This window comes from Falco cherrug, chromosome 3, assembly GCF_023634085.1.
Source record: "Falco cherrug isolate bFalChe1 chromosome 3, bFalChe1.pri, whole genome shotgun sequence".
NCBI lineage: Eukaryota > Metazoa > Chordata > Aves > Falconiformes > Falconidae > Falco > Falco cherrug.
The window spans coordinates 104,030,600-104,048,932 of NC_073699.1; the positions used below are offsets into that span (position 1 = coordinate 104,030,600).

General features: G+C 45.5%; 1 protein-coding gene across 8 annotated transcripts in view; it reads right to left on the reverse strand.

Moving 5' to 3' along the window:
- The window catches only part of LOC102055209 (collagen alpha-1(XV) chain), a 129,791-nt gene that overhangs the window by 100,057 nt on the left and 11,401 nt on the right, over positions 1-18,333 (reverse strand). Inside the window, exons 1-2 of one of the 8 annotated variants that reach the window (XM_055705365.1) lie at positions 1,025-1,681; positions 233-418 (exon numbers count right to left, since the gene is read on the reverse strand). The exons of the other annotated variants lie outside the window; for them this stretch is intronic. The gene's annotated coding sequence lies outside the window, so the exon portion shown is untranslated. Of the gene's footprint in view, positions 1-232; positions 419-1,024; positions 1,682-18,333 lie in introns of those variants that run through there. 8 annotated transcript variants of the gene reach the window in all.

Consider the following 18,333-nt stretch of genomic DNA (forward strand, 5'->3'; position numbering starts at 1 on the left):
TTGAGGTGTCCCCAGACAGCATTAAACAAAACTGCTCAGTGGTAACTTACAAACAGTAATTATAAACCTGAGATTTGGCACCTAGAGTAGAGTCTTCGTATCTCTGTTGTCTAACAGAGCTTATACACAACACTGAACAGCCCCCATTTCTAGCCAGTACACTGCACTTCCACACAACCTAACCTCGAAGGTGGTATAAAGTATACTAGCATATAGGGTTTAGAGAACCTACCACAATAGAGTCAAAGGCTACAGGATTACCGGCGAGAACACTGGTTTCAACAGTGTACATTTATCCTTGGTTTCACCACTAGAAAATGTATTAGAGGCAGAATTCAAAGGCAAGGCTGTCACCCCTGACAGACAGAATTACCCATCTTAGACCTCTTTTAAAACATACAGTTCCAAAGGCCCATGTCTGAAAAAAAGGAAAGAAATATTGATGTCAATTCCTTGGAGCAAAAGAAAATTATTAGCACTGTGTGGCAAGACCAACCTGTGTTGCACTACTGCAAAATAAAGACACTGCTGTTCTCTTCCATGCTGTGGGAAGGTGGTTGAACTGGACTGTCTCAACTACATGAATGTAAAGACTGAAGCTGCACATAAAGGACTGTCGTATTTGGCCCCACCCACTCGATTTTTAGCCATAATATTTGTTCAGCTGATATTTTAAGGATTGTCACATTCATTCCATCCATCGTGTTTTTAGCTAGAAATGCCTTTTAAAGCAATTATTCAGGTACATCAGCTGCCACATTTAGCCAAATTCAGCTTCAACCTAACGAACCTTAATAGGTACATAGAAAAGCCGGAACAGCATGCGCAAGCAGGTGTTGAACGTAAGAAGCCAACACCTCTGTAGGCAAAGTCATGGCGACTGGTTTTAATGCAGCCGAGGCAGGGCTGGGGATGGGCATGCGGTGGGTGCTGCCTTTGAATGAAATTACTGCTTTCCCTTTCTTTTAAATTCATAACTGAAGTTCACCTAGTGTTTCCCCCACCCCTCTTCAGACACTCTTACCGGAGTTGCTGTCCACAATCCTGCCCGTGCTTGTGGCACGCCTCTGCCCCGTGGCAGCCGGCTCGGCCCGCTGCGAAGAGCCCTGGTGCCACCACCGCGCCGCGGGCAGCCCCCTGGCACGGTCCGGTAAGGCAGCGGGATAAAAAGCAACGTCCTACGAAGGCTGTCTGAGCCAGACCAGGCTCGGATCGGCCAGTGTCAGACACCGCTGTGTCGGCTGCGAGCGGCCCCAGTCGCCCCTGACTCGGCCCGGCGCAAGCCCCTGCCGTTCGCTCGGCATTCAGAGACGGCCGGCAACCGTAATGGAACGTTACTTCACACTGGATGCTGTTGTGAGGTGCAGTAACAATTTTTTTTCCCTGCTGCCAAAGTCTATCTGTTTTGCAGTTAACAAGAAATATTTACAGCAATAACATAAAGCAGAGGAAGATTTCCACATCTGCAAGTCATAGAATCATTTAGGTTGCACAGAGTGAATCAAGCACTGCGAAAAGAAAAGAGAGGGAAACCCGCCAACAGGGCCGCAGCTGTGCCGAGTGCTAGGGCCGAGCCCGGCCCCAGCGCTGCGGGCGGGGCGGGACACGCCGCGCCCGCCCCGCTCCCGCCGCAACGGGCCCGCCGGCCAGCGCCGTGCTGCGGGAGCCAGGCTGCGCCGGGGCCGGGCCGCGCATCGCCCGCCCCCGAAGGAACGCCGACAGCAACTCCCAGTGCGGACGCGCACGGAGCGGCGGGGCGCAGGGATCTGCGCACGGCCCGCCCTCAGGTCCCGCCCCCCCGCCCCCGGCCCCGCCCCCGGCCCCGCCCCCCTGCCCTCGGCCCCGCCCCCGCCCCCGCCCCCGCCCCCGCCCCCCCCGCCCTCGCCCTCGCCCCCGGCCCCGCCCCCCCGGCCCCGCCCCCGCCCCCGCGCTCCCGGCCCCAGACCACGCCCCGCTCCGTGCCCGCGCCCGGTCCCACCGCCCTCTGCTGGGCAAAGCGCAGGGGCGTGGCCGCCCCGGAGGCGGCGCTCGGCACGCGGGCACGGCGCAAGCAGCAGGCAGTAGCCGTCTCTTACGCATCTCAGCTGCTCGGGTAAGCTTTGTCCCGAGAGGGTGCTCTCAGGCTCACCAGCAACAATGTTGGGGCTTCCGTACAAGCCATTTTCCAGGTTTTCGGATCTAGTATTGGACTGTTGTCTTACGTGTTGTTAGCTGCTTGCCTAGAGAACCTTCCAGATACATTTCTGTGCGCATGGCTTTTTGTACATAAACCCAAGGCCCTTTAACGTGTACTTCTACTCAGTGACCTGTTCACCTTCGATGACAACAGTCTGTGTTTAAAGCACATCCGCTCCTTCAGGCCACAGCAGCACAGCACGCCTGACACCACAGAGTGCAGCAGCTGCTGCCCCCCTGCTCTCAGAAACGGGCGGGGGGCAGAAGCGGGGAGATTTACTGATCCAACTGCAGCGGGGCGGCACAGGTAACCAAGCTGTCAACGGCTGCTCGGCCCGGGAAAGCCTCATGGCTTGGCCTGGATTCAGGTTTGGACAGTTGCAGTGACTCACCCAATTCCGTAACAAGGAACCACCGTGTGCCACACAGGTGTAGGTGTGCATGGTGGTAAAGAAGAACGAGCTTATGGATCTGGTACATCCCCAAAGGATTAGCACAAGAAAAGGGAATTGGTCTTGAAATTACACCTTTCAAGGGTAACCAAACTGCTCAAAAGGCCTCATAAACAGAGTATGAACCAGGTGTGGAAGGAATATAGCAAGTACAGAGGAAAGCGTCGGGGGCTGCAAGGTCAGAAGGAGAAACAGGACTCTGATTTTCATACACACGAGTGCGAAAAGCAAAGGCAAATTGCTAAAGATGCCCTCCACAGAAAAAGACAAGATTTCCAAACTTGCAGGAATGCTTCTCTGTAAAAAGACCTTCAACTAAACATACACACACACCCCCCAGCAACAACTTGCCCTCTAAACACTGCAAAAAATTTACCAAGAATGTAGAAGCCTTCCAAGAGCAGCACAGCAGGGCACAAGCAGTCCAGGAGACCTCAGGAGTGCATTAGTGCTAGCCTAATTAGTGCTAGCTAACTAGAGTGCTAGTTCCAGTGGGAACTGGAGGTGACCCTGGAGCTGAGGCAGGGATGCTGGGCCCCGTACTTAGAATCAGGGAAGAAGTGGGAGATGTGAAAACTGAGGGCAGGCCTTGCTGTAGTGATTGTAAGAAGATGTTCATGATACGATCTCAGCATCCTGAGAGGGTGGAACAAGGCAAACAGTAGCTTGCAGCCCCAGACCCCTGAGGAGCTGGCTCCAATTGACCCTACTTTGAGCAGGGGGGTTGACTAGAGTATCTCCAGTGGTCAGTCAACTTCAACGATTCTTTCACTTTATGAGTTTAAGCATATTTATAATGCCATAGTAATAGTTTCACTGCCTTCTGAAAGTGGAATTTTGAAGCAACCTGCTATTGTAGTATTCGCACCAGTATTCAAGCAATCAAAGGGTGACAGTTCTTTAGAACTGTCATGGGCATGTAGCAGATCTGTGTCTGACGGCACCAACAATTGCTCTGAATACAAAGGTACAGGCGAGGGACAGGGGGCTGGGGAGCTCCCGAGTGGGAAAGGGCCTGGGGGGCTGGTCAGAGCCCCCAGCGTGCCCAGGTGGCCAAGGAGGCCAGCGGCGCCCTGGCTGGTGCCCGAAACGGCGCGGCCAGCAGGGCCGGGGCAGTGCCCGTCCCCCCGCGCCGGGCCCTGTCGGGGCCGCCCCTGGAGCCCTGGGCTCAGCTCTGGGCCCCTCGCTGCCAGAGGGACGCTGAGGGGCTGGAGCGTGTCCAGAGCCGGGCAGGGGCTGGGGAAGGGGCTGGGGCACAGGCTGAGGGGGGAGGCAGCCTGGAGAGGAGGGGGCTCAGGGGGGCCCTGATGGCTCCCTACAGCTGCCTGACAGGGGGCTGTGGGCAGGGGGTCGGTCTCTGCTCCCAGGGAAGGAGCGACAGGAGCAGAGGGAACGGCCTCGAGCTGCGCCAGGGCAGGGTTAGGGTGGGGGTGAGGGGACATTTCTTCCCTGGAAGGGTGGTCAGGCACCGGCACAGGCTGCCTGGGGAGGGGGCACCCGCACTGGGGGCGTTTCAGAGACGCGTAGATGTGGTGCTTGGGGACAGGGTTTAGTGGTGGCCTGGGTAGTTTTATGTTAATGGTTGGACTTGATAACACCAAAGGTCTTCTTCAACCTAAATGATTCTATGATTCTATGATTACTTCTCTGTGCCCTGTCAGATTACACTGATGGAGCATATAGTTATTGGGCTATTCTATTCTGGGATGTTAAGAACAGCAGAAGTCTAAAAACTGAGTTTTTCAGAAATCTGATTGATATTTTGTAACTCCTGCCAACTTCCAGTATTTGGGGCTATGGATTCTTTACCCACTCTCAAGACTTCAGGAAGGCTGATCAGTGGCTTTAGCAACAGGCACCCACAAACATTTTCAGCTTTGCTGTTACATCAAGAGTCACTATTTTAATTACTTCCTGTCTAACTTTTATTTTCTTAACTGACATCATGCTTTGAGCTGGTGGAGTGCATGCACTCTCTGATTGAATCAATCTGTCTTTCTCCAGCCCTGGAGGGACAGATTGGACAAGAAACAAAACCTCCTTTTCTCCACTGCCTGATTGGATTTAGATGACATTTGCTGCTGGAGAGTTGGCAGCTGTGCACCATGGGTTGTCTCTGTGAGTAACTAGCAGTAGTTACTAATAACAAGAGTAGTACTCATTTTACTACTCAGTTGAATAGCCAGATTGGATAGCAGATGTACCACAGCACTTCATCCCAGACAAAGCAAAACCGCTTGTCAGCACACAAGAACGCTTGTTGTGCTGCAGCATCATGGTATGTCTAGACGTGTGGAAGATTTCTATTTAGATCAATCTCAGGTTGAATTAGTGAGCACTGATTTTCTCCCTCAGTATCAGAACTGCTGTGGAGCACAGGCTGTTGTTGACAGCCTGTACCCTGCATAGGAACAGAGCTCTGTGCAGACATATTTAGTATCTGCTTGTTTATGATAAAATTGTCCACCGCCTTTCCATTCCTGTGCATGGCTGAGGGAGACACTGTGCAGCAGGATCACTTTGCTCCTTTGTACATGCACAGTTCTGGTCTCAGCAAACTGCAGCAAACAAGGTGTCATCTGCAGCAAGCTCACTCAGCCTGTTGCGAACCAGGGGACGCGTTCACATGTGCTATCTGCTGATAAGCTTTATGGTAGGTAATTGCTTACATCCATGAGAACAACTGCCCTTACGTGACAGAGGAAGGCGCAGGAATGTGCAGAAGGCTGCTCCACAGACTTCTTTATCTTGTTCCACAGCTCAGTTTAACACTGAGTCATAAATGTTTTCCCCAGCTGGTACACAATATAGGCACAGTATCAGATCATTATTTACATTTATTTAGATTTCAGTCAGAAAAATATATTTTAAGGATAAGTTTTTGTGTACTTTCTCACAATTATTAATTGTTAATATATTTGCTAAATAATATTTTGCATTTAAACTTCAAAAAGTGCATCTAATCCCATTCTGCTAAAATATATCATTTATCTCAGGGAAATAAATGTTTCTCAGTGGAGGTTACTTCTTAGAACATGGGTAACACACTACTGCATCCATCTCCCTAGTACTACCTCAAATGTGTTTTGTCATCACAGCAGAACAGTTTGTTGATCTTTAAGATCAAGAAGGAATCAGAACTGTTCAACAAGTTTGCCTGAACCTTAAATTTACAGTGCATTCTGCCCTGTTAAAAAAAAAAAAAAAGGTCAGATTTTCCTCAGAGACCTAGCACTGGTTCTGAAGTCAGTAGGAATGTTCTCATCCATTTCAGAGGATGTGAGCTTTGGTCCTGCACTACTTTAGTAATGTTATCTTTAAGGCTGGGTGGAACAGGAGTTAGCAGAATATGGAAACAGAATGGTAAAGCAGGGCAGAGCTTTATGAAAGTGCTACGCACATCTTCTTCTGAAAGCAAACAAACTACAAAAGCTCCAGCTGTCTGACCTGTGGTTCCTCTGGCACTGGGCATCGCCCACAGTCACCGCAGCATGACAGAAACTAACTTCTGTGGCCACAGAGTGCCATTCATGTTTCTGTGTGTCCAGTGCTGGCACTCAGCAGGTCACAAACAGGAGCCGCCTTTGCTGGATGTGGAATTACTAGATCTGACCTGATCAGGTGTCTGCAGAAAATTACATCAAGTTCTCCAGTAACACGAGATAGATGAGCAGCAGCTTCTTTCTCTGAAACACCTGGCTCTAGGAGGATGGTTCAGCCCTGGAAGATGACAGGGCTGTTTTTGAGATAAAGGCTGCATGACTGGGCTTCGCCGAGTTAAAGGCTGTACCCGTGGCCACACACAGAGCCATAATCCTGGCCACGGTACCTGGACAGAGAGCGGCAGGGGGAGGGAAAGGGAGAAGGAGAATTATCTGGAAAAGAGGTGCGAAGGGGTGGGGTGCTCTGCTGGTACCTGTGTCGGGGAGAACATGGAAATAGGCTGGGGGAAGGGAGTAGTCCCCAGGGGGATCAGAGGGACCGATGCAGCAGAAGCCCCACGGCCGAGGGGTTACTGGAGGCTCAGGAGGGCACTTGGGGTGAGCAGGAGCTCAGCTGAGAAGGGGTGCAGCACAAGGTGGCAGGACAAAACCTTATGCAAAAGTATAAGTTTAAGGAACTTAACTATTTCTTTAGAAATACAGAAGCATATTCCACCTACTTCCCTGTGACAAAGCTGGTACTAAAATGGGCTTTGGGCCATTCTTGTGCTGTGAATGATGCGAAGTTGCTGCTGCATGCAGCCTTGCTCAGGCAGGGCAGGTGGGTGTGTGAGAGGGAAAGCACAAGCTTCGCTGGCATCCACCCTCCTAAGGATAACGGGACAAAGCCCAGCTGCACGAGGATTATGAGTCTGTACTGAACGTCGCAGCTGCCCAATGGTATCTGCCAGGGCAAGCCGGGACACTGGCTTTATGAAAATTTATGTGCGGTATAAATATGTGAACTGCGGTACAGGCCATGTCATTGCCAGCCAGAGGGACAAGTGGCCTTCAGTGATCAAAGTAGAGCAGGAGCTTTTGCATTTCACCACTAGGCAGCAACACAGCACTTCGTGAATTGGACTGGAGTTTTGGTTTAGGAAAGAACGTGTCTTACGAATCACCAGTGTCAGCTCTGCTGTGTGCGCTCTCCTACAACTAAGCTAGAACATGTTTTAATTTCCATTACATTTGCAACAAAACAGATGTGAATTATTGCCTTGCCCTATTTCTTTCACAATGATCTTGGAAATCAGACAAAATACATCAAACTAAGTCTGCTGTGTATTTTCTTGGGGAAAAAAGTTTACATTGCTGTTCTTGTTTTCCCTTCCCCTCTCTATTTTTTTACCTTGAATTTTAAGGGGGAAAATTCTTGCAAGGCTGTGAACAACACACTCATTGCCAAAATATGTATTTCTAAGATGAAGACAGTTCTCCTTGGAAGTGCTGGGAAAGCCATCTGACGCTTTCCTAGATTTAACAGTTGTAAATGCCAGCAGAGTGCCTGCCCAAATGTGGAAAAATGGACACCTATTTAAAGACACTTACATAGTCTGGCACACTGACCTCGATATAAATTCTCATTCCATATAAAGAGATTTAATGGGAAGCCAGGACAGAGAACACTTAATCAGCAGTTCCTGCAGTTGCTCCTACTGCCTTTGCTAGACCCCATCCATCTCTGCTACAAGGTTCCGTCCTTGGACCTGGGGCATGAGAAGGATATGAGCAGATGGGAGTTGTGGGTTACAACTCACTCCATGAAAATTAGAAAATTAGAAACCTTCACCCAGAAATGGTCCTTTCCTCTTCACACCTACCACACCATATCTCTTAGCTCAATCAAATGATCTGAAAAACTACAGTCTCCCTGTATTTCCCTTGAGTCACTTAGCACACCTTTCCACTTCTCCTGCAACACTGTGAATGACCCAGGTTCTCTCTCATGTCAGAAAATCCTGCCCCAGACCACCGCAGGCATAGTCAGTGCTGCTATAAGAAGGCAGGTGTCATGCTCCCTGCTCACACCACTCCCACGACATCTGTTCCATCACAGCATCAAAAGCCAGAGCCTGTGCACCCAGTGAGGCTTATGTTCGGGCCAAATGCCTATGCTGCCTACAGTCTGAGCTTGCAAGCAGAGCCACAAGCCTACCCAGGAACAGCCGAGGGCAAGCGTTATCCCAGGCATGGCTGGAGAGGCTGCCCGCGGGCAGGCATTCAGTGGCACAGGAGAGGAACAAATCGCTGATCTATTTGTATGGCTTCCACAGTCTGGCACGGCCTCTGTGTGCGGAAGGCTGATACGTCTATAGGACATCATCAGAGCTTTAGGCAAAGCTTTATGAGACTTTCCACTGATCTGAGAGTGGAAAATCACTTCATTCTAGGTCAGGTTAGATCAGAGCAGAAAAATAGAAATATTGCAGTAACTGGGGGTTAGGTTTTTTGATGTTTTGGTTGTTGTTGTTGTTGTTGAAATTAAGGGCTACAGATCTATCAAGGTAATGAAAAATCGAGGATTTTTTTGTGCATCATTGACTCTTACACAGCACCTTGAGACCTGGTGAACTGTATTCCTCTCAGATGACTAAGCTATTCATTCTCTTACATTAATTAACATAAATTGATACTTGTTAAAGTTACTAAAGTTTTACTTTCAAGTCCTTAGAAGGACTTCCGTTGTCTTCCAGGAGCATCCCTTTCATAAATATTCTTCAGTTTATGTACTTGACATTTATTATTGCTTTTTATTCTTCTAAGTATATTCTCTACACTATTTGGTTTAGTAGCTGAGAGATCTGATATTACAAAGGGCCAGGATTCAGGGAAATTGAAAAATGATTGTGAGGTAGATGATATGGGAACAATAAAAACTAAAAATATGTCTTGTATTGGACATGAATATTTCTTACAGCTAAATGCTTTTACAGCATGGATGCACCAGTAAAAATGTAGAAAAAAATACCCAGCCAATATAATCCTACTTCTTCCATCTTCCTTTTCCCAAGAATTTCATTTCCCAAGAGCTACATTACACTACTTTTATATCTTAGTGTAAATCACATATGCTTTTATTATGCTCATGTTTTTTTCATTTCCCCAGTGAATGCACTGAACAGATTAAACAAAATATCTTAAAAATGTCACTTCTGGTACAAAAAGTTCTAAGTTAAAATCCTGGCTAAAGCCCTAAGTGAAAGACCTTCTTGTCTTAAACTGACTCATTAGTATAAATGATCACATCCCACAGCACACTGTTAATGGCAGCCTAGGGCCAGAGAAAGCTTCCACAGTCAGAAACTGTACAGGCGAGTATAATTTGCAAAAGCGCACTCTGCTGCAGTGGCAAATTCCGCCAGGGACCAGGAGGGCCAGACCCACCAAAAGCTTTGCTTGATTTTAGATACACTTTTGTCAAAAGCTCAAACCACCTTGTTGATTTACATTGTGTTTTTTCTCTTTTTGTAACAATACCAGTTTCCTAAATGCTGACCAACTTCATCTGCCACAGCTTTCCCATTGAAACTTAGGCCAAGAAAGCCGGGACAGAAATAAACATGCTGTTCAAGGGCTACTTTTCACCTCAGGATGGATTTTTTTCAGTAATTGTCCCTTAACGACGGATCACAATTACAGAAGCAAAAGCACCCTTTCATCTTGCTTACTCGGTTGGATTCTGCTTATTTAGTTTGATTTTCTCCTGACACTTTAGACTAAGCTGGGAAAACCCCTCTGCGCAGGAGCATCTTAGCTCGGGGGACCCTCCACTGCCACCCCGGTGCGTGGTGCCTGGGGCGTGGTGCATGGTGCCTGGAGTCTGGTGTGTGGTGCGTGGTGTGTGGTGCCTGGTGCGTGGTGCATGGTGCGTGGTGCCTGGTGCCTGTTGTGTGGTGCATGGTGCGTGGTGCGTGGTGCGTGGTGCCTGGTGCGTGGGGAAGGAGCTGGCTTCCCCTTTGCTTCTGCTCCAGCGCAGGGGACATCAGCTGGCCACCCTGCACAAGACCACTGGCAGCACCAGGGGTGCCGAGGCCTCCTTTGGACCAGGATTGTGCCTTCTGTTGTCAGGAAAGGGTGAGCACTTACTAAAGCTTTTCCAGCTTCTAAAACGCTTATGCAAATGCGCTGGTTCTCCAGGCAGTCCCTCTCTTGGTACAACAGCATTTCTCCTGCTTCTTCTGCTCCTGCTCCATCAGACTTGTAAGCGCCCGATGGCCATCAGGCCCCTGTGTCTGGGTCAGACCTGGTACATACAAGCTCAGACTCAAAGTAGGCTCAGAAACTGTTGCACAGACACATGCTGCAATTATGTGTGCCTCGCCTCCTTGTGAAACCAGGTTAAACTCAATACATCCCTGTAACACATGCGTACAGCTCTTCCCTTGACTGCGAATACAGCAAGCTCTTTCTCTCTTCGGCTCTGTGGAGTAACTGCTGTTACTACTCAGAAACCACAGATTTCCCACCACGGACCTCACACATGATCCCGTGCAACAGTAAACTAAGAAAATCTGATTTTAGCTACATGACTTCATAAACAAATATTTTGCAAGGCACTTATTAGGGGAATAGTTATCTTCATTAAGAAGAACATGAAAGTTTCCTTTAGAAGAAAATGAAGTAAAAAGTAAGTTTAATTGAACTTAGCATAAGATAAACTAATGGGATGCCAGATATAGGTATTTCAGACTTTGCACTCCATTCATATAGATGGAGTAATTCAGTGTCATGACTTTGCTTTCACCCAGCTTCAGATGCGTACAGCCTCAGGCACTACATTACCTGTGTTTCGGGGACTCTCTTCACAGCCAGAGATACTGCAGGTTCAGAATAAATCCACAGGTATGGGCTTATACTGGCCTCACTGCTAGCTCTGTTAGATATCACCAAAAAGGCCAATATACTATGATAAGTTCTACAAACAAGATTTACCATGGGTTTTTTTTGTTTTAACCCCACACTTTCAACCGAAATAATACCACGGAACACTAATAAACTGCTGATTTTTTCCAAAAATGCCCCATGCAGAAGTGTCGGAGCTCTGAGATGTTCCATGTAGCTGAAGACAGAAGCCTGTCTGCAGGGTATGGCCAGGTTTGCAGGCACAAATCCCACCCTCTCACTCCACCCCTATCAGCTGCCATCATACAGCCCCAGGGGCAGTCTCATGCAGCAGCTTCAGAAACTTGAGAGCACTAAGACAAACTTTTCCTTTGATTGAAAGCTACATTTCCCTTGTGCTGTTTCCAAGCAAGCATGTCAGAAGCAGTGTGACAACGTCAGAACAACCGCTTGGATCAGCTATTTCTTCAATGCAGTTCAAAATTTTAATCAAACTGTAGCATGTAAGTAAGAATTTATATGTATGCCAAAGCTTGAGTTTGGCATTGACAACATTGATTGCTGCCTGGCAACTAAATTGGGTAGACTAGATCCTCAGTAAGATCACTGACTCAAAGTCAAGTAGTAGATAATACATTTTCCAACATGCTAACATTCATTTTAACAGCTCTACTGTCGTGTTTAATTATTGAACTAATTCTTTTGTCTCTTGAACTTACTGCCCACAAGAGCAGCTCTCCACTTCTTGTATCCAACGTGGTTTAATCAATAGATTATGTCTAGAATAACTGAATCATCTGTTAGATTCTACCCAGATTTTAAAGTTGAATGACCAAAGGGAAAGAAAATGAACAACAACAACTTTTTTTTTTTTGCCACAGTAAGAATATATTATGTTTTACATGTGAATAGCCAAAAGTAATTTGATTTCCTCCAGCGTAGGTAGAGAAATGCAGAACTCTTATTTTTGGTGACTTACATTTTTAGTTCACTCAAATGTTATTTGATCCAAGAGCTGGAAAAAAGACAAGAAGATAAAAGTAGCATACAGCAGTTATTCTGAAGTCTTAGCGCCTGATACACAGTTGAAAATCTCTCCCAGATAAGTCTCAACTGCATGCTGTCCCAAACTTGAAGAACATAGTTGATTTGCATCTGTATCCAATATTTATATATCCATTTAAAGTGTGTTGGCATGTTGGCTTTCTGCTTTTAAAAAGTCAGTTGACAAAAAATGTACTTTTGGCTTAAGTTTCAAAGGTTACTTTCTCAAGGCTATTACAGTTGTGATGAGAAGAAAAAGTAATGTCCTTAGAATTTACTGCATTTTTGTTAATTCTCATTTGAACAGAATATTCAGAAAGTAAAAAAACAAACCACAAACCCACACAATAAAAACAACCACAAGGTTGTTGGCATTTTTTGGCAATGATTATAGACTTTGCTCTTTATTTTCATTGTCTGAACCCTCATTTGTATTGTAAGACACTGGTTTCCTCAGTTTCACTGGTGGTGAGCACAAATGTGTGTTAGTAATAACACAACTATGTTGCCTAAGGTTTTAATTACGTCCGAACTAAAGCACGCTCTTTGATGTGTCAGGACTTCAACGGAAGTCTTCAGGTAGTGGAAATTACAGCATCATGCAGGCTAAAGGCTAAGCTTTCCAAGCCCTGAGCAGTGAGTTCTCCAGACCCTTTCAGCTGTCTGCCCTTTCCTCCACCATCAGCTGGAACCACTTGCCTCCGGCGCCATGCCACATGTAGTCAGATATGATTTCACCTTTGGTCTGACTTTCTACAGCAGCTTCTTGACAAAAACACCGGACAAAGGCATCCCATCCGATGCACCATCAAGGAGGCATTTTTCAAACCTTAGGCTTTTTGGAAAATACTACAGGTAGCGCTGCAGCCCTATTCCCTGATGACATACCACAGCTTAGTCCTGTTCTGTGGCATATGCTGTGCAGGCCACGACCAGCCCTCTGAACAGCAATGGGCTTGTGAGACCAACAGGCATCAAAGTCTTCGGTCTCTTTTGAATGTGCTGTCAGTCTCGACAACAAAAATGTCACAGTAATCTTCCAAACCTCTACCTCTCTCCCATTCCCTATTTGCATTTACACAGCTATCAGGGAAATGTAAAGAGAACAGGATCTAGGCATTCCATCTCTCTTACCAGTCTTTGTACCAGAAAAGAAAATTAAGCTTATACAGGGGTTTTGGTTTGTTTTACAAACTGTCCTAATAATTGAATAGTATTTCCCACATGCACATTTTTGAGCATGCACTAATAGCATGAGTACTCTGAAATCGACTGAGATAACCTATTCTTCTGGCCAAAGGATTTGAGAAATAAGTATGTTCCATAACTGAGAAGATTACCCTCCTTGCACACATGTATGCATGCGCGCATAAAACGTGATTGTGAAGAGAGAATATAGCTTCAACTAAGGTCACATTTTCAGCTTGACTTCTATGGGAGAAACCTAGAAGCTGATGCATCTGGGTATAGTTTTGCTAAAGCAGTTTATATCTTGATAAATCCATTTATTGGAAACTCCACTGTGAAATCACAACTCATCCCTTGGAAAAATGTATCTTAAGAAAAAAACAGGTACCAGAAAATATGATTAACAAGAAAGAAACAAGTGGAAAAATCCAGAACTGTCTCAGTCAGTCCTCCTTTAAGGTTAATGGTTCAACAGCCAAGCGTGGGTTGCTTAGGAACAGAGTAGGTACAGCTCCTACTTCGAGTACCTGCACTGATTTTCCACTGGCATCCAGTAGGTCATAAAAGCCCTGTTGACCTCCACAAGTTCAGGTTCATCCCCTGAAAGCTGCACATTAGGACTTATGGCAGCACTCAGTGAGCTTTGATCTTCTCTTTACATGCTACTCCACATGCAAAATGCTGCAGTAATAAGGAGCACTCAAGTAGCAGCAAAACCATGAGATAATAGGTTAAACTTGAAACAGTTCCAAAACTTGAGGAGGAAAGATTGTTTTTAAATTGGTTTCTTGGTTCTCAAAAGCTCTGTAGTTGTTAGAAAAACAAAGTAGTGTAACAAATCTTCAGACGGGGTGAATTACAGTAGTTCTGCTGCTTTCAGTACAGCTGTGACAATTTTATGTAATATAGCAGTTACCCCCAGTACCCAAACTGAGACTATGCAAATGTGGAAACATATGGTTGACAGTAAAACCAAACTTCTATTCACCAGTTATTTCATCACCCTCGTGTTTAATCATCATCCCCTTGTTTAAATGCTAAATATGTTCCACAGAAACATAAATTACAATTTTACATGATCATTGCAGCTGAAAGTATAAGGTATAATCAGAACATTAAAATTTACAATACGGAGATCAAAAGTATCAATTTCCCCACAAAGTCCCCAAGAACTTTTCCATAAAGATTAACTTCCTTGTGAGCCAGGCCAGTTCCCAGTGGTCTATCTGGCAGCTGCATCGCTTGTTTTGGAATAACACCGAGGAACTAGCTGATAAAGCCTGTGGGGTCCTATGTAAGGGGGTTTTATGTTATTTTAAAGTAAGGAAAATAATCAAAAAATTATCTTGGCTTATAGAATGCAACTGCAGAACTTCAGACTCAACAGGGCAAGACATTTATCTTGGATCTGACAGGATGTCTCCTTCTGCAACTGAAATTTTGTGGTTCTGTTACATGACCGCGTAGCCAAAGTCACATAGTTATTAATGCATTTGGCTACACTCTCCTATCTGGTACGTGAACATCTGCAGTGGCCTGAAGTGACCTAGAAAATTCTGATGCGCAAGAGAATAAAGGCAGGTTTTTAAAAAAACTGAGTAGATATCTGGAGTCGTTTCCCAGTGGAGAGGTCTGCGCCTGTCTGAAAGGGAACAAAGAGCAGGCTAAACGTTCTGACCTGGATGAAAACCAGTGTTGAAAAGAAATACCAGCAATACTGCCAGTAGCTTTACACTCCTGTCTTGCTTTGTAACTTTTGCCGGTTAATAGTAACTGCTACTAATTAATAAAAGTAATAGCTACTTAGTAATACAGCTCATGGCAGCAAACTGTTAATAACAAACAACCTCCTTGTGAAGCAGTTTTGTATTTGAATGGCAACTTAATATATTTAGTTAAAACGGGGTGGATGTTTTCACCGTTGTCCTTCCTTTTGTGCCTCTTCTTTGCCTTCATAAACACTTTTTCAGAAAGTGGCACCTGGTCCATCGGTTCAGTCGTAGCAGCAAAGAGTTCATATTGTGCCAAAGGCTTCTTTATATATATACATATTTTTATGTATATAGATCTATCTATATATACACACACGCGTGCGTGCACACATACATGTTTTCCATAGGACATCAGGAAATGTGGCTGCAGAAAAGAGGGCTTGAGTCCTTTGAAGCCTCACATTTCTCTAGCTATTAGAGACAACTTTCTCCAAGGAATGTCAAGGACCTGACACACAAGACCTTACTATTATATTCTCGTGAATTTATCTAAACCTCAGAAGGGAGGGTGCAACACGGATGGCACCAGGCTCTTCTCAGGGGTGCCCAGTGACCGGAGAAGAGGCAGTGGAACACGGGAAACCCTCTGAGCACAAGGAAACACTTGTTCATGGTGAGGGTGATGGAGCACTGGCATTTGTTAGTCAGGGAGGTTGTGGACTCTCCATCCTTGGAGTTATTCAAAAGCCATCTGGGCACAGTCCTGGGCAACCAGCTGTAAGTGCCCTGGGTTAGCAGGGGAGTTGGACCAGATGACCTCCAGAGGTCCCTTCCAGCCTCAACCATTCTGTGCTTCTGTGGTTCTGCAACTAAGAGACAGGATTACAACAGATGGTCAACCCTACCTTTAGAGTTCCTTCACCCTTTACCTCCACCCAGAACTGGTTGTAACAGTACAACGGTAGAACGGTTGTGCAAGTGTCTTGAAAAACAAAGGGAACGGAAAGTGTCTGAGCACAACATTTCGGAGAAGTTAAAATCTTGAGAGACAAAAAAAGGTGAAAAGAGACCCAGACAGGCCACATAGTAATATACATTAAAAATAATCTATATCTGATTCTAAAGTATTTATTCTTCCCATTTTTTCTTATCCTTTCATTTCAAAATAGTTTTCATAGTGTAGAGAGCCACTGATTGACTTCCCACTTGTAAGTCCCATTTTATTTTCCACAAAACACGCCACTAAGGAGACAGTCTAAAAACCAAAGAGTGAGTAACTCTTGCTGTGCAAGCTGCCAGAGGGCTCAGGTAGTAACCATGATAGCTGGGTGATGCACCAAGGGACTACAAGCCTGTACCCTGCTCTCAATCAATGCTGCTGAGATACATGTGTGTGTATATATATACACACACACATGCACATCTTTTTTTTTTTTTAATTTAACTTACCTAGTTGTGACTTTGTAATAATAAAAATTTTCTTTTGGGGACTACATGATCCGAAATGCACAAGTATGGCAAATTCATTCAAATTATGCAACCACTCTGCAATCCCCACAAACATTAACACAGTATGTGGTGGCAGAATTTTTTTCTGAACAAGAGCTGCTCAGTCTAGTTTCGAAGCAGCTCGTGATGGTTGCTAACAGCAGGACCTTATGCTGCTTCATCCAGCTTCGCCTATGGGGCAGCTACAGATACTTCAGACTAAAGATTGGATACTTATTGCTCGTTTATTTTCATTAAGACAAGTCTGAAATAAAGACCTGTGTTTGTACTTAGTCCAGTCATGCGACAGAATGAAAATACAAGCCTAATTCTCTGGCATGCTTTCTGCACCCAAACGCAGCGAGCACCAGGGAGATGTGGAGCACTTCAAGGAGGAATGGTTGGGGTTTGCCCTCTTGAAGAAAAACAAATAGTGGACACAAGGCAGAGGAATAATATGCTGAAAAAGTGAGGGGAAAAAAAGCACATGCCCTCCACAGACAACTGGAAAAATCACATACTTCCCTTTGGAAATGAAAATTTATTTTACTGATGGGTCATTAACTGCTAACAGGACTGTAACATGTACTTACCACAGCCACCAATGAAATTAACTTGCTCACTGTGCCATTTTTGAGTGGAAAGGAGACGTCAGACAGGCCAGAAAAGTTAGTTCAACAGGCACTGCAAATGCCTGGTGAACTCTGATTACTTTCATACATCTATTTTGTCTGTTTTACAACAGCTTTTTTAATTAGCCTTTTTTAATTCATGAAGGCAACACAACAAAATTGTTACGATACACAAGTAATTCTTTTGAGAGATGTATTGATGCACATTATCTCATTGTGAAATAAAACATGAAGCCATGCCAAACGCCCTTGGATTATAATTCTGGGATAGTTTAACAATAAAATAAATTCAGATTCCAAGGTTTCTGGATTTCTATTAAAACACAATCACCACTTAATGTTAAGGCAGCATTTTCTAGTTTAGCGTCCTATAGACTGCCTTTACAGTCTGCCAGGAGCTGCTGGTCTCCTCACTGGTACTATAAGGTCAACATGGCAGAATTGAGCCTCAAGCATTACGTTGAAATTTGTGTATACCTGGACTGCCCAGCTTGGGATCAGATGCAGGCATACAGAAAAATTTCATCTGAACCAGTAAAACGTCCTGCCTGATTGATACCAAATAAACACTTTTTCATGGCTGGATAATGATTGTGGAACCACATTTTTTTTTGTGGTTCATAATTAAAGAAGCAGAATACATTTCTACAGTTTATTACTAAAATTTTTTTTTAAATCCATTTAAAAATCTTCCCTGTTTTTCCAGCACATCTTAAAATATGGTCCCAGAACTTTATTTGATGATGTTTCAGCCATGTTTTAACTGAATACTTCTATAAATTGGACAGCTCTGGGAAAACACACTTGACCTGCTGTCGGCTGGGGTGGCCAGCACGCCTAGCAAGGCGGGGGGCACTGGGGGTGGTGGGAGCGGCGCTGGGGGCACACCCTGAGCTCGGCTGGTGCTGGGCCACATTTATACTCCATCGAGGAGTTCTCAGCTTCTCGGGCGGCCAGCGAGCAGCTGGGGGGCACAAGGAGCTGGGGGGCACGGCCGGGATAGCTGGCCCTTGCCAGCCAGAAGGGTACTTATCTACTTCAAAACCCCAACACTTACTCTACTTCAAAAGATATTGATCACACTATTATTCTCCTTTCTCATAATATAAAAAAAAGTTCTTGCATCCATCTAAACATAGATACACTGATGTTATTCAATGACGCAACTGCCTAGAATGGATTTTGACATCTTCCTTTAATCCACACATGTAAAATTGCCGACAGGTGTCCCCTCCTACGTTACAGTGTGAAGCAGAGAAAATGACGAACCACCAACTCTGTACATAAACTCTCCAGACTGACTCTTCTTCTATGC